The 17,120-nt window shown below is 38.4% G+C and overlaps 1 pseudogene; it reads right to left on the reverse strand.

Moving 5' to 3' along the window:
- Positions 1–15,168: 15,168 nt before the first annotated feature.
- Positions 15,169–17,120, reverse strand: LOC105478027 (bromodomain-containing protein 7 pseudogene; annotated as a pseudogene).

Consider the following 17,120-nt stretch of genomic DNA (forward strand, 5'->3'; position numbering starts at 1 on the left):
CAGACACTTCTCAAAAGAAGACATTTATGCACCCAACAGACACATGAAAAAATGCTCATCATCGCTAGCCATCAGAGAAATGCAAATCAAATTCACAATGAGATACCATCTCACACCAGTTAGAATGGTGATCATTAAAAAGTCAGGAAACAACAGGTGCTGAAGAGGATGTGGAGAAAGAGGAACACTTTTACACTGTTGGTGGGACTGTAAACTAGTTCAACCATTGTGGAAGACAGTGTGGCGATTCCTTGAGGATCTAGAACTAGAAATACCATTTGACCCAGCCATCTCATTACTGGGATATACCCAAAGGATTATAAATCATGCTGCTATAAAGACACATGGACACGTATGTTTATTTTGGTACTATTCACAATACCAAAGTCTTGGAACCAACCCAAATATCTGTCAATGATAGACTAGATTAAGAAAATGTGGCATATATACACCATGGAATACTATGCAGCCGTAAAAAAAGATGAGTTACTGTCCTTTGTAAGGACATGGATGCAGCTGGAAACCATCATTCTCAGCAAACTATCGCAAGAATAGAAAACCAAACACCACATGTTCTCACTCATAGGTGGGAATTGAACAATGAGAACACTTGGACAAAGGAAGGGGAACATCATATACTGGGGCCTGTGGTGGGGTGGGGGGAGGGGGGAGGGATAGCATTAGGAGATATACCTAATATAAATGACGAGTTATGGGTGCAGCACACCAACATGGCACAGGTATACATATTTAACAAACCTGCACGTTGTGCACATGTACCCTAGAACTTAAAGTATAATAAAAAATTTAAAAAAACAAAAAAGAAATAAACCTACTTGTGTTTATAGTAACACAGATTTTTTGTAAATAAAGAATATTTCAAATGCAAAATCTTTAAAGTATTTAAAGCAAATATTACTCAATTAATTTGTGCCAAAACATATGACTAACATATTGATGTCGGCAACCTCTCTTTTCAGAATTTATCCTATAGAAATGTGCAAATATATATAGAAACAACCTGAAAATCTAACAATGGATGAAAGATTTAGTAACTCATATCTGTAGAACAGAAAACTATGTAAATGAGTTACAAAACAATATGTTTAGTTTTAGCCCTTTTTTTTAATTTGTAAAATTAAACAAAGATACCAAAAAAGTTTTCTGTGTCTACGAAATGTAACAAGATGGAGACCATGTTAGTCTTTTAGAGCAGGGGGTCGCCAACTCTCAGGCCAAGGACCTGTACTGGTCTAATGCCTGTTAGGAACCGGGTCACATAGCAGGAGGTGACTAGCAGGCAAGCAAGCATTGCAGCATTACCAACTGAGCTCTGCTTCCTGTCAGATCAGCAGGGGCATTACATTCTCATAGGAGTACAAACCCTTCTGTGAACTGCACATGTGAGGGATCTAGGATGCACACTCCTTATGAGAATCTAACTAATGCCTGATTATCTGAAGTGGAAAAGTTTCATCCGGAAACCATCCCCCCGCTACCTCCCCAGTCCATGGAAAAATTGTCTTCCATGAAACTGGTCCCTGGTGCCATAAAGATTGGGGGTCACTGTTTTAGAGGGAGAAAATTTTTGGTAGTAAAATATCTCAATAAGGTAGCACGAACTGATTGTGTACCCACATGTCGTGGACGTCAGCTTGCACCAACAGTTCATGAAGGTTCTCCGTAAGGCCTTAAGAGAAGCTTGCAACTTAAAAGAAATAGAAATTATCCTAGAGCCTTTATTTCTTGGAGCTCAATTTAAGCATTTGTCCAAAGCACAATATTTGCCATTTCTTTCAAGGCATTGTTGTTTATTCTGTTCTGAACCATAGTGAAATGATCTGCTTCAGAAATTTCCTCTCCCAGTAATTTAACAATATCCATTTGTTGTTACATTTTGCTTTCCACCAAAATCATCATCTGTTGGTATATCAGATTCTACTTTATTCCCAGTTTGGCTGCTTTGTCTACTGACATTGTAGTAATAAAATTAAGGTGATGCCTGTTGGCTAGTTGTTTAAAGTTTCTAAATAAACACTTCTTAGGATTTGTCCCCAAATTTTTACAAACAGTTCCAAGAGATTATTTAATTTTTAGCAGTTTACCCCATGATTCATGACAAAAGAGTCCATAGTTCATCATTTCTTTGTTCTTCAAAATTCTGCAATTTTATTAGTGTTCTTAGCTATTCAGGATTCTTTTCTTCTTAACTGATAATTTCCATTTGTTGAGGATAAAGAGATAAATAGATTTTAGTGTAAAAATGCAAATGCTTATGTGCCTTGCTGTTTGTTTTACTCCCTTATCTTTGGATTCTGGAAATTCAAGTACTCTTGTCTGCACACGCAAGAAAATGTTTGTAGGTCATGGACATTTTCTTTGATAGTCCATTGTGACCAGAAGCAAATACTCTGAGCTGTTCTGCACCAGAAAGAAGATCTCAGTAGCTGATTGAAACATTCATTCCAGCAACTTTTGAATGATAACCCTAATTTTAGATTTACTAGGACTGAAATTTAAATTATTTGAGTAAATTAAAAAGCCTGCAGCAGTCCAGATGCACAAACTCTCTGGGATAACCTGCTGGCTGCTATCTTGTGTTATTATTACAAAGTAATCGGCCAGACATGGTGGCTCACGCCTGTAATCCCAGCACTTTGGGAGACCAAGGCAGGTGGATCACCTGAGTTCAGGAGTTCAAGACCAGCCTGGCCAACATGGTAAAACCCCACCTCTACTAAAAATACAAAAATTAGCTGGGTGTGATGGCAGGCACTTGTAATCCTAGCTACTTGGGAGGCTGAGGCAGGAGAATCGCTCAAGCCTGGGAGGCGGAGGTTGCAATGAGCCAAGATCACACCACTGCACTCCACCCTGGGCAACAACAGCAAGACTCCTAAAAGCCTAAAAAACAAAAACAAAAACAAGTAACCATACCACCTCTTAAGAATTATTTAAAATAGGCCGGGAGCGGTGGCTCAAACCTGTAATCCCAGCACTTTGGGAGGCCGAGACGGGCGGATCACAAGGTCAGGAGATCGAGACCATCCTGGCTAACACGGTGAAACCCCCGTCTCTACTAAAAAATACAAAAAACTAGCCGGGCAAGGTGGTGGGCGCCTGTAGTCCCAGCTACTCGGGAGGCTGAGGCAGGAGAATGGCGTGAACCGGGGAGGTGGAGCTTGCAGTGAGCTGAGATCCGGCCACTGCACTCCAGCCTGGGCGACAGAGTGAGACTCCGTCTCAAAAAAAAAAAAAAAAAAAAAGAATTATTTAAAATATTCTTTCTTTTTCTTCACCTTTATAGACAGAAAAATCCCTTCAGTATTAGGGCTCAACTTGGTCTAATAGAATCGGGTTTCTTTCCTTTTTGTGGGAAAGATTCTTTGAATCTCTAGTAGAAAGTGACCTATTCATCAGGGCTCTGAGTTGCCATTTGGCATCCCCTATCCAGCTAAGTGAATTGCAACGTGGGTCTTTGAAAACGTATTTCATACAAGACACAACCATTTTCCATAGTGTTTAGATGGTTTATGCTGTAGTCTTGTAGAAATGGAAGACAGTTCAATAAAGAAAGAAAGGGCAACACAGAAAACTATGCTTCCTAAGGGCATATATATATATTTTTTTTCATCAAATACTGTCATCTCTTACTAATAATTTTGTTTTCTTCTGTCTTGAAATTATTAAGGGAATGATTTTTGTAGGTCCTGGTGCATTCCAAATATATTGTTAACCCAAACCTCTCCTCTATGTTTTAAATCCAAATAGCCAACTCTGCTGAAAAATTTACCTCAAAATCAACCTGACTAAAATGGAGCTTGATATTTTATTGTCAATTAACTATTTCTTATCTCAATCAATGGCAACAGCATCCATCCATTTGCCCAAACCAGGAACTACAATATATAAAGCTCCACCTCCCTCACCCTCAATATCAAATTGGTTCCAAGAATTGCCCAATTTTACCAACCTCTTGTATCTACCCTCTGCTCCCCCTGTCCTGATTCAGATCCCAGCTATTTGGGCCCTGGGTTATGGCCTCTTAACTGTTCTCACTGTCTGACATCTCACTCTTCTCATTTCAACCACCATGTTGCTGTCAGAAATAAAACATATAATACTAAGTTTTTATCCTGCAAAAACTCTGCCATGTTCATAGAGACTGTGGTGTGTGTGTCAGGCTCTATGGTAATTTGCTGGAGGTAGAAAGATAAACATGACCCTGTGGTTGATAAACATGACTCTCAATTTCATAATCTGGTGAAGACAAACAGTTATAATACAATGATAAGTAATAATACAATGATTAGTAATAATACAATGATAAAAAAGATTCCAGGCCAGGTGCGGTGGCTCAAGCCTGTTATCCCAGCACTTTGGGAGGCCGAGATGGGCGGATCACGAGGTCAGGAGATCGAGACCATCTTGGCTAACACAGTGAAACCCCGTCTCTACTAAAAAATACAAAAAACTAGCCGGGCGAGGTGGCGGGCGCCTGTAGTCCCAGCTACTCGGGAGGCTGAGGCAGGAGAATGGCGTGAACCGGGGAGGTGGAGCTTGCAGTGAGCTGAGATGGCGCCACTGCACTCCAGCCTGGGCGAGAGAGTGAGACTCCATCTCAAAAAAAAAAAAAAAAAATCCCTAGGGACTTCCTCACAAATGAAGAGGGACCACATGTCATAGAGGAAGGAGCACCTGATTCTGCCTTGGGAATCACAGAAATTCACAGAGAAGATCGAAAGGAAGAGAAACTTGAAGCACTTTACATGGCATTGCCTCATATGAGGGGACTTCAAAAAGCTTGTGGAAAAAAGGGGATTAGAAAATTAAATATACACATCAAAAATTCTAAAAAAGATAATAAAAAAATTAAAACTTTATTTCTTGACATAAGCTCTGTCAGGTTCAAGACATTTTTGTAAGCAATGATATCAGTCATTTAGTCCATCTTTAAAGGAGTGATGGTCCTGGGAATTTAACCATGTCAATACAGTGTTTTACATTATCAGCCAAAGAAAAATGGATGCCCTTTAAAGATTTTAAGATTGGGAAACAAAAATAAGTCAGAAGGAGCCAAATCAGTACTGTAAGCTGGGTGCCTAATGATTTCCCATTGCAACTCTTGCAAAATTGCCCTTGTTTGATGAGCAGAATAACCAGGAGCATTGTTGTATTGGAGAATGACTCTAGTGAAGCTTTCCTGGTTATTATTCCGCTAAAGCTTTGGCTAACTTTCTCAACACACTCCCATAAAAATCAGGTGTTATTGTTTTTTGGCCTTATAGAAAGTCAACAAGCAAAATGCCTTGATCATACCAAAAAATTGTTGCCATGACCTTTATTCTTGACTGGTCCACTTTTGCTTTGACTGGACTACTTCTACCTCTTGGTAGCCATTGCTTTGATTGTACTTTGCCATCAAGACGGTACCAGGAAAGCCATGCTTCATCTCCTGTTACAATTCTTTGAATAAATGCTTCAGGATCTTGACCTCACTTGATCTTACTTGGATAATTTCCACTGAAAGTTCTGCTCTTATTTGTAGCTTATCTGGGCCCAACAGTTTTGGCATCTGTCAAGTGGAAAGTTTGCTCAATTTTAACTTTTCAGTCAGAATTGTGTAAGCTGACCTAATTGAGATGTCTATAATGTTGGCTATTGTTTCTACCATTATAATCAATCCTTTTCAATTAGGGCATGAACAAGATTAATTTTTTCCTCACTATGATGTGGATGGTCTGCCACTGTGGCCTTCATTTTCAACATCCTCTTGCATCTTCTTAAAATAGGTTATCCATTTGTAAACTGCTAATTTCCTTGAGGCATTTTCCCTATAAAGTTTTCATAAATTGTCATTCTTCCACACAAGCTTCACCATAAATTTGAGGTTTGTTTTTGCTTAAATTTTAACAGCATTCATGTTGCTCTGATGAGGACTCTGCTCAAACTAATGTCTTATTTTTTTAGTACCTCAAGCTAGATCCTGTTCAGATATGTTGTAACAACTTACTTTATTTTGGTACAAAATGTTCTTGAAATTCATGCACAGTTTTCATAATACTCATTTTCTGTGAAGTTTTTGAAGACCTTTCATATATCTCCATGAACCTGGGTCTCAGAAAGGGAAAGTCATGGGATGGGGTGAGTGAAGGATGTGAGGAGAGTGTGCACTTGTGCCACAGCCTTTGTGGGGAAAGGGAAGAGATATTTACAATCCCTGTACTTGTTGTTGATCACTATTGACAAGGTGGTTGTTGATCACTATTGACAAGCAAGCTGAGTTGGGGTGCCAGGCTTTCCAAGTTAGAAGCACAGAAGGAAGTGGCAGAGCCATGAAGTCCTGGGCTAAGCCATTAGGGTTTCTGGGCTGAGCAGAAAAGCCTTAGATCTAATATTTGGGAGGTTTCAGGTGGCAGAGAAGGGAGACAAAGTCCAGGCTCTAGGCAGTCATAGCATTAAAGTCTTGCCATAACCTGAGCTGGGAAGGGCCATGGAAAGCTTTGTTTCATCTCTGTATCTTATGATTAAGGGATGAGAATATAAGAGAGTTGGGTAAATTGTCCCAGATATTCTGCAGTCAAGGTTTAGAGTCCTGGCTCTGCTGTATGGCCTTGGGTGAGAGAGTTAATTTATCTATAAAACAGAATTAATAACGGTCACTATTTCATGGGGTCACTGGGAGGATTAGGTAAGTAATGCATGTAGGATACCTGGCACATTGAGCCAGGGTGAGCTTCAGTGCCAATGAGCCATTATATTATAACTGCTACTGACGAGGTCTCACAGCTAACTCAAAGCAGAGATAGGACAAGAACCAGGGGTTGGTATCATATTCTGTTTCCCCACCCATCGACTTTCTTTCTGAAGGGAGGAGGAGAAGAGTATCCTAACAGCAAGAACCTATAGTAAAGTCACCAATGGACAATAACCCAGGCCTGGAGCCAGAAAGTTTGGAAATTCTTGAAACCAATTACAAGAGCTTTCTCCATTTTCTTTCCTTCTCTTTGTCTTCTGGAATGATAGGGCTTGTGGGGGAGGGCAATTTAGGGGTACACAGTTTTGTAGAACTATGGAAGGCACCAGGGTACCTACCAATTGGGTAATTCTAGTTGTGCTAAAACCTAGACTTTTTGGCAGAAGAAAGAAATGGACTTTGGGACTTCCTTCTACATTAATCAGCCCTGGTAATTAAGGTAGGAAAACAGACAGAGATCACAAGAAAAACCTCTGTTCCTAAATAGAGTGCAGAACCTTACAAGGGATAGCTAGGCACGGTACAGAAGGGAAAGCTATTAATTTGCATTTTGGAAGACTAATAGATGGACATGGTAAAAAATTCAAAACATAACGAAGCATATACAGTGAAAACTACATCTCCTTTGCACTCATTCCCTAGTTTTTCCTCTTAGTGACAAACTGTGTTACCAAATTTTAGTTTATTTTTCCAAAGATATTTTGTGCATTTACTAACAAAGACTCATACACATAGACTGTTTATTGGGTACATTTTTGCATGTTAGTGCCTTGCTTTTTCCACTGAAAGATCTATCTTGGAAATGATACTATATCAGTAAATCAAAGCTGCCTCTTTCTTTTTATGTCTACATGGTATTTTCTTGAATGGATGCACCAAAATACATCCCCTGTCAACAGACATTCATATTGTTTCCAAACTCTTGCTTTTACAAATAGAGTTGCAATGAATATCTCTGCACATATGTCTTTCTGTACATGTATGTATGTATCTATAAGACAAATGCAGAGAAGTAGAATTGCTGTGCCCAAAGAAATGTACATTTTTAAATTCTGACGACATAATAGGATATTAGATGTGAATTTTCCTATCTTAGATTTTCAGCAAAGGCCTCAAAGACCAAACTCTAAGTGATGAATCACCTATTCGGGACTCGCAGACACATTAATACCTGTTTTCCTTCCACATTTAGCCTCTTCTCTGCCTCCAGGTTACGTAAGAGAAGGCTAAGAGTTCATGGAAAGGTAGAACATTAGAAGACAGGGTTTCTCTAGAGCATGAGAGACTGGAGAGTTGTCAGAGCCATGTACCGTTTCTCCTTTTTAGAGCTTGTTTCCCTCTTAGGTTAAGCCAAATGAGGGGGTCACCTTATTTGGCTTCTTAAGAGTCACCCAGGGAACTTGTCATGTTTCCCTTAAAATTTGGGGATATAGAAACTAGTATTTGAGTCACTACTAGGAAAGCGGTCTAAAGGCCACAGTCTGTGACAGAGCTCCCTCTGTGAGCAGAGTGAAAAGAGGCTGCCATAGTGTTCCGTGTTTTTTTTAGATTCTGTGTTTGTCTATTTGGCACTGTAGGGCCAATTATACTAATTAGATTTCCTTATATTCTGTATTTTTAATGCTCTAGTATTTGCAGGCCTTATAGACCTAGGGAGAGAACTACCTTTCCACCTCCCAGGGCTTGCTAATTCCTAAAAATAATAACAACTTGCCTACAAGCACATCTTTCATTGCAAACCAACAAATCCTAAGTCTATAGCCCCAACCACCTCCACATCTAATTCAAATACCAAGCTAAACCACCCTCCTACCTAAAATCATCCCAGGCCAGGTACCAAGCAAATAGAGGCAACCCCTATGCCTCAAAGCCCTCTGGAATTATTCAAATAGCCAATCTTAAACTGCTTACTCTGCCCTTCTTGCTTTTCCCATGGAAACCTCAACAAAGGCTGTGGCCTAGGCCTTCCCCTCACTCTTGCTTCTGCCTGTCCAAACCTGGTATTTCCCCTGTAGTCTTGGAGGTGTGACATGTCCCCTTCTTTTAGGAAATATACAAAATAAATTCTTCTTTCAATGGCATCAATTTCTTTCTGTGCCATCAATCAGTCACCTCCATTAAATAGAATCCCTTGGGTATAGTTTTAATACGCATGGGTGCAGCCTTACCTCCTCCAGTGATGGGATGAGTGTTCCTGTGGTCTGATGTGGTCCCTGTGGAAGGGAACTAGAATTGAAAAGTATCCCTCCAAAAACAGGCTGGAGGTGCTGGGCTGGGGGGTGCAGGGTGCCAAGGTCTGAGTATGGGAGTTTTAAAATGGAGAGCATGTTGGCTGGGTAAGGAAGTTCGGGTAAAGGTCTCCAGTGACCCTCAACATCATCTCGTAGAAAGTCAAGCATTTGGACATTGGCCGCACACAGAGGGCACCAAAGCCGGATTACAACTGTCTCAGTCACTAAAGATCTTTTCCACCCTTTGCTGCTCTTTCTCCCCCTGTGCCAGACTTCAGGGAACCAGAGGTCACAAGATGAGTAAAGTAGAAAGTGTCTCAGTCCATTTCTGTGCTATAGCAAAATGCCACAGAATGGATACTTTGTAAACCACAGAAATTTATTTCTCATAGTTCTGGAGGCCGGGAAGTCCAAGATCAAGTCACCAGCAGGTTTGGTGTCTTGTTGGGGAATGCTCTCTCCTCCAAGATGGCACCTTGTTGCTGCATTCTCTAGAGGGGACATACCAAGTTTCAACATGAATTTTGGAGGAGGCACACTCAAATCATAGCAGAAATAGAGGAAAAGAGTTAAGAGAGAAATAGTGAGAAGCCAAGCAGGACATCTTTTCTGGGCTTTAGGTTTCTGAGCCTAGGTGAGGACTGAGCCAGGGATTGGGAAGAAGCATTAAACTGGATGAGATTAAAGCTTTGATATGAAACTGGACCAAATTTGTTAATATCCAGAAAGCGAGACTATTCACTCATAACCGGAAGTGACCAGAAAAGCTGTCAGATCTACCCACGGTTTCATGAAAGCATAGAAAATGGAGATTCAAAGTAGTATGAAAGAAAGTTAGTGTTATGAGCAAATAATGATTTTTTTCCTCAACTGCTTGCACCTCACAAACACCAATATGTTCAATAAACCAGTTAGAATAGATATTGCTGAATGGCTCTCCACAGATGCTATACCAACTTCCTCCCTCACCGACAAGGTGCGCAGCATCCATTTGCCAGAGAAGAGGCTTTTGATGTTCACATAGAGGACTTGTCTATTCTTTGACATTCTATGAAGCAAAATAGAGACAAAAATAATGTTACTCCTGAATGTCTCCAATCAATTAATACAGGCTTCTTGATATCATGTACTGTTTTAAATGCTTGTGTGTCTTCCCAAAGTCCAGCCTCCACATACCAAAAATATGAAGTTGTATAGACTGTTTTACATTCCAGATAGGAACATAAATGAAGTATACAAGGAAAGATTACTTTCAGTACTAACTTGTGGTGACATATGTCTATTTAAAAAATATATTTTTAACCCAGATATTTATACATCTTTTTAAATCTGGTAATTGATCACTACTATGTGAAGAATCAAATAAGAACACAGATATATTAAAATTATGTTGTCCAAAGATCATTCATTAGTTAACTCAAGTTTATATTATCTCAAGTACTAAAAATTAACTAAGGGTCTAGAAAATACAATTTAAGTTAATATGTTGAGTCTTTTGTAGAATTATAAAAATTAACCTATTTTTATAAAGACTGCATGTTATCAAGTTATTTAGTTGAACACATAATTTTGCAATTTTATAAATTTAAAATGATTTAATTCATTCAACCGCAAAACTGGTAGAGGAAATTTAGAAAATTCAAATTAATTAAACTTTTCGTGAAAAAGTAAACCCAAGGCTTTCATAAACCAAAATGTTGTGCTAACATCATTTTTATATAGTAGAAGGTGGGGAAAGATATAGAGCTATTTTAAAATCAAAATTATTAAACCAGTCTAGTTTTTCCAAAGAGACACCTTAATTAGAAATATTACATGATCTCTTTTCTTGCATCATTATATAGCAGATATTAAAACTTTAAAGTTTTTAATAAGATACTTATAATAACTAAGGTTATTAATTAAGCTCGCTAAGTCTTTTTTCTTGTTACAGCTTTACCAAGAAAAAATTTTCTTACAGAACCACATATGTAAAGTATAAGAAGTAAAAAAAAATTTTTAGAAAGTTTAAAATTCCTTGTTCTTCCCATTTATGTAAGTGCTTAATATACAAATATTGTTTTAGAAAGCCACCTTGAGGAGAAGTGTATTCCATTAGATTTCTTTTAACTTTTATTTTGAAATTATTTTAAATTTTCAGAAAAAAGTGCAAAAATTGTACATAGAGTTTACATATGCCCTTCACTTCTTTCCCTGATGTTAACATCTTACATAAGCATAGCACAATTATCAAGACCAAGAAATTGACAGTGATGCAGTGTTGTTGATGAAATGACATAGTTTATTGAAATTTCACCAGTTTTTCACTGATGTTCTTTTTCTAGCCAAGACCCAATTGCATAGTTGACCCCTGTCTTCTTAGTGTCCTTCAATTTGTAATAATTCCTCAATCTTTCTTTTATAGAATATAAAAGAAAGAAAATTTAAAACTACAATTTATATTGTTTTTGCCCCGTTCCTGGAACCAACCAGTTTTTCTAGGTGTCCTGATTTGTTTCTCTCTCTCTGTGTGTGTGTGTGTGTGTGTGTGTGTGTGTGTGTGTGTGTGTGCGTGTTGTGTGGTGTGTTCTTCTTTGTTTGTTTACTGCCTCTGGATTTTGAGTCTTAGTTAGAAAACTGGCTCTAGGGTCTAACTCCTTGCCTTTCCATATCAGTGAGACACAGTAATAGCCCTGCAGTCCACTTTCCAAAGGTCAGATTATTCCATATAAAATAATCACGAGGGCTTCCACAAGAAGTCTAGTAGAAATGTGCAGGTGAGCGTTCACCTCCAAGTCACATCCTTTTGGAGGCTCCTGTCATTGTGAGGCCCTCTATGTATTCTTGTTAATCCTAATTATCCATTACATGACTATTGACCACACATATACCTCCTAAGGACGGACATTAATTCCCAGGGATTTTAGTGCCTAAATTAATATTCATAAGCAGAAACACCGTCCTGATTGTACCATCAGCTCTGCAGCTCCTTCCCGGGGCAGACTTGGCCCTTTGACATGCAAAGCCCAGACAGCTCACTTTCTTCACACTCTTTCTTTCAGAACATGCCTCAGGGCTTGAAAAATGATGGTTTTCAGGGCTGTCCACCCTTTCAAATTAAAGTTGTTTTTTACTTGAAGAGTAGGATCAAAATCTTTTGCAGAGTCTCTAATTCTGTAGTAATCTCTGTAAATGAAGGGAAATGTTCCTATGAGAGTATATTATTCTTCTATCTGTCCCCCTTCCCTACAAAAATTCTGTATATGAGTGGCAGTTTTCCCAATTAATATTAATTGATATCAACATTACCTTAATATCAATGCAAATGAGAAAATTAGTACCCACGTAAGTATACATAAAAACTGTTTCCAGCTATAAAGTCCATTTTGCCATCACACTAAATTAAACCAGAAGTCATGAAAATATTTACCAAGTTGACCAAAGTCTTGTGATCATTATCCAATGATATTTTAATAGTTAATATCAAGATTAACCATCTCTGGTCAATGTTACCCAATTGCAGGTTTTATGTATGCTGTCTCCTGATCCTTGCAATAGTATTAAGTTAGTTTGCAAGTTTGCAGAAATATTAATAGCCAAGAATATACATATTCCTATACAATCAGTTCCTGCTTATAGAATCAACAAAACATCTACAATAGATAAATGAGAGTAAAAACTGATTTTTAGTTGTGCTTGATTCAGTTCTTGATAACATGAAAGATTATATCATAACAAAAAATTTCACATTTCTAATATCCATTTTACGGTTCCATTTAAATTGAATATTGGTAGTTTTTATTATTGAAACTTTATATCATGCTTAATCACCTTTTATTCTAACTCTTTCATTTGACACTAGTTTTTATCAACTTTCATGTCCTGGTTTTGTAATTATTTGCTTATTTGCTGTTTTTAAGTGACTTATATTGGATGAGCCTTTCTAACTTTAACCTTCTAGAACCTTTATAACTTTAACCTAACTGGCCTCTCTTGTATTACTTTTGTTTATTGGTTTAGGCAGAAACTGCCTTTCAGTGGTGAGTTTACATTATTTATATGAGATCCAGTGTTTGGTACATTTGGTGTTAATTTTTTCAATATGTATTAGGAAACTTTATTGTCTCTGGTTATATGGACTATATTTTTCCCTTTATCCTTTTTTTTTTTTTTTTTTTTTTTTTTTGAGATGGAGCCTCACTCTGTCGCCCAGGCTGGAGTGCAGTGGCATGATCTTGGCTCACTGCAAGCTCTGCCTCCCAGGTTCACACCATTCTCCTGCCTCAGCCTCCCGAGTAGCTGGGATTACAGGCACCCACCACCACGCCTGGCTAATTTTTGTATTTTCAGTAGAGATGGGGTTTCACCGTGTTAGCCAAGATGGTCTCAATTTCCTGACCTCGTGATCTGCCCACCTTGGCCTCCCAAAGTGCTGGAATTACAGGTGCGAGCCACCACACCCGACCTTTCCCTTTATCTTTTAAAATGTTTTAGAAGACAAAAAAATCTATTTTAAAGCCTCATGTAAATATCGTGAAATGTTCCATAAGCATTCTATTTCTCTCTTTCCCTAATCAAAAGCCTGCTGTACTTCCCTGCAAGAAAGACAAAGGATGCTACTTTTTTGTCTGCATCTCCTATTCCCTACATCCAATTTCCCATTCATAATTAAATTTGATATTTCTCACTTTTTTCTCTTCATGTTTCTTTTATACTTTCTGTGTCTTATTTTAAATAATTACTGCAGTATCAGGAGTAATTCTTCCACAGTTATTTTTACTTCTTTTTTTAAAAATTTATTTATTTATTATAATTATTATACTTTAAGTTCTAGGGTACATGTGCATAACGTGCAGGTTTGTTACATATGTATACTTGTGCCATGTTGGCGTGCTGCACCCATCAACTCGTCAGCACCCCTAAACTCATCATTTACATCAGGTATAACTCCCAATGCAATACCTCCCCCCTCCCCCCTCCCCATGATAGGCCCCGGTGTGTGATGTTCCCCTTCCCGAGTCCAAGTGATCTCATTGTTCAGTTCCCACCTATGAGTGAGAACATGCGGTGTTTGGTTTTCTGTTCTTGTGATAGTTTGCTAAGAATGATGGTTTCCAGCTGCATCCATGTCCCTACAAAGGACACAAACTCATCCTTTTTTATGGCTGCATAGTATTCCATGGTGTATATGTGCCACATTTTCTTAATCCAATCTGTCACTGATGGACATTTGGGTTGATTCCAAGTCTTTGCTATTGTGAATAGTGCTGCAATAAACATACGTGTGCATGTGTCTTTATAGCAGCATGATTTATAATCCTTTGGGTATATACCCAGTAATTTTTACTTCTTTAACAATAGTTGGTATCAGTAATTCTCATAGGTTCACTTTTTAGCCATTATCCATTCAAATTTCTTTCTCTAAGTTAGCCTTGCATACTATATGTTGTAGCTGTGAGTAATTTTTTTCAAAAGAAGCCCGTGCTGCCACATTTTTTTAAGATTGTTCATGTCTGCAAGTATCTGTCTGTTACCTCCCCATACAAATGGCATGATGTGGTCCATTATTCTTGATTTGCTCTTTATGCCCTCTGTAGAAGATGTTGTCACATTGTCATCCAGCATTGCTCACTGCAGTAGAAAAAGTCAAAGCTAGTTTAAAATTTTGCTCCATGAAAATGACCTACTTTTTTTTGCTTGGAAACTTGCAGAATTGTCTTTCCCCTTACGGCTTAAATTTTTATGAAACTATGTCATGGTGTTGCTTTTTGCTCTTGATTTTTGCGTGGGACTTTGGTAGTACTCTCCGTAACTTTTTTAAAAAAATGATGTTTTCTCTGAGAATTGCTTTTGATCCTTTTGTCTGTTTTTTCACTTTTAGAAACTCCTCTTATTTGGAAATTGGATCTCCAAATTTAACAACTTCTCTTGAATTATTTTCTTATTTTTAAAATTTCTTTTCCATAGTGAATATGGTAATTATGGATAAAGAGGAGAGAGAGGGTGAACACATCTTTTTTTGAGCCCCAGGTCCAGCTTTATTACCCAATACAAGTTCAAACTCTGGAACATTAAAAATCATTATTCTAAAGTTTAATTAAAAACATAATTTACAAATATTTAATATCTTCTGAAAAGCATTTCCAAGTTAAGAATAAAGAAAAAATATGTACACAATATAAAATCAAATACCAGTTGGCTTCAAATTCCATCAAGTCCACACTCAGCAACATCAATCTTTTTAGGTTCTTCAAAATCTTCTGTTAAATCTACAAAGTTGTTTTCTAGGATAAGGCAAGGAATGGAAACCCTTATTGCTTTTTGAACTCCATACATGCTTACAATATCACCTGAAGTTACCTGCTGTGTAAGTTTTTTTTAAGATTATTGGTCACTTGTTCAGAGAGATGCATTTCTCTGTATGAGGGACCCAAGAGACAGATCATATTGGGAAGGGGTCTGATGCTCAAAAGCTCATTCTGGGCTCCCTGGAGCTCTTTGGACAATTTGATGGTCTTGTCAAGTTTCTTTTGAACACGTCAGCTTTTTCAGAGTTAAAAGCTTCAACTGGAGTGCCAAAGTTTGTTAGTGCTTTCAGTGCTATGAGCCTGTCCTGAGTATTGGAGTCCAAACACACTGCTGGCTCTATTTCTATAATCTCTATTTCATTTGCTGTGACAAGTATCCTAGTATGACCTTCATCTTCAAGTGATAACATCTCCTGCTCTTGTAGAGTCCTGGAATGTTCTCCTCTTGTTAAAACATTCAGTAAACTATATGCCATAACATATGGATAATCTTGGCATGTGGCCAAAATCTTAGGGATGCTGAAAGCACCTGAAAGATCAGCCTTCTGCATAGTTTAAATAGATTAAATCAGAATCATCCTTGCTGACATTTGCAAATGTGGAGTCAGAATGTGGTGCATAAGAACTGTAGGGTTTGTAATTCAAATATAACACTAGAGTTACTTTGTTTAATTTATCCCCTTTGAACCCCTGCAAAGTATTCACTCCAGACTGAAGTCTTCTGGTAGTCATTTGCAGTCTCACAGGGCAGTCGCCTGACCCTTACAATGGGATTCACAGGACAGGGAAGTCCCAAGGTGGTTGTTCCATCTGGTTTTCTTCTTTCAAATTTGCACTATTAACAAGCCACCTGGTCAACTTTCCTCAGATTCCTTAACGATGCAGTCAACCTGGTTCTTCTCTCTGTCTAAATTACTGCTCTTAAACTCATTTTCAAGCATAACTTTGTCTTTTTATTTTCTTTGCTGGTACTTTTGAAGGCTTATGCTTCAGTATCTCTAGCTTTCTTGGCCAGCAGCTTCTGTCCACCCCACTCTGCGAAGTGTCTGTTCTCTTTCTGCTTTCGAGTTTTTTCGTTTTGTTTTGTTTTTGGTTTTTTTTTGCAAGACTGCCATAAAGTCTATGCTCTGCTTCAGAATTCAGGCTCTGAATTCTTTGCTGGCTAAGAATGTTCATCCCTGAGTGCAGTAACTTCTTGGCAGTTTTATAAAAAATGGCCTCTGGTTTGTTGTAAAGCATGGCATTAGTACACATTAGTTTGAAGTTATCCTTTAGTTCTTCTATGGACTGGTAGTCATTGTTGTTGATCTTTTCTTTCGTGGTATTAAAATCCACTGGGTGTTTAATGATCATGAAGCAGCCAGGAGGAATAAAATCAGTTACAGGAAATGAAAAGAAAGCCCTTGGGTCTTTTCTTTGCAATTGTCTCATCAGTTGACTCGAAGCTTCTTGAAGGGCTGTCTGTTCTACTTCTTGCTTGGTGGAAGAGTTTGAGAGAGGCTTCTCGGCAGGCAGGTCTAATCTCACAGGGAAGTGACACTGGAGCTCTTTTTCTGCCTCCTCTCCGTGCTGCCTCGAGCTCACTTTCTTTTATCCTCCTTTACTCTTCTCTGTTTTCTCCCCTTTCCTTCCCACAGAACCTGCCTCAGTGCCAATTGATATTCATTAAAATAAGCCCGAGTTTATTTTTTAAAAAGGCTAAGTCTTTGGAGAGCTAAGTGACTTGGTTCCCTCCTGCTTTGAGGATCAGCTTCAAGGGCTTCTCTGCATACTCCTCGTAAAGGTGCTTGTCTGACCCTGGCTTCTTGCCCATGTTCCACTAGGTCCTGGTACCCGACTCCCTCG

The sequence above is a fragment of the Macaca nemestrina genome, chromosome 7 (assembly GCF_043159975.1).
Source record: "Macaca nemestrina isolate mMacNem1 chromosome 7, mMacNem.hap1, whole genome shotgun sequence".
NCBI classification, from domain to species: Eukaryota; Metazoa; Chordata; class Mammalia; order Primates; family Cercopithecidae; genus Macaca; species Macaca nemestrina.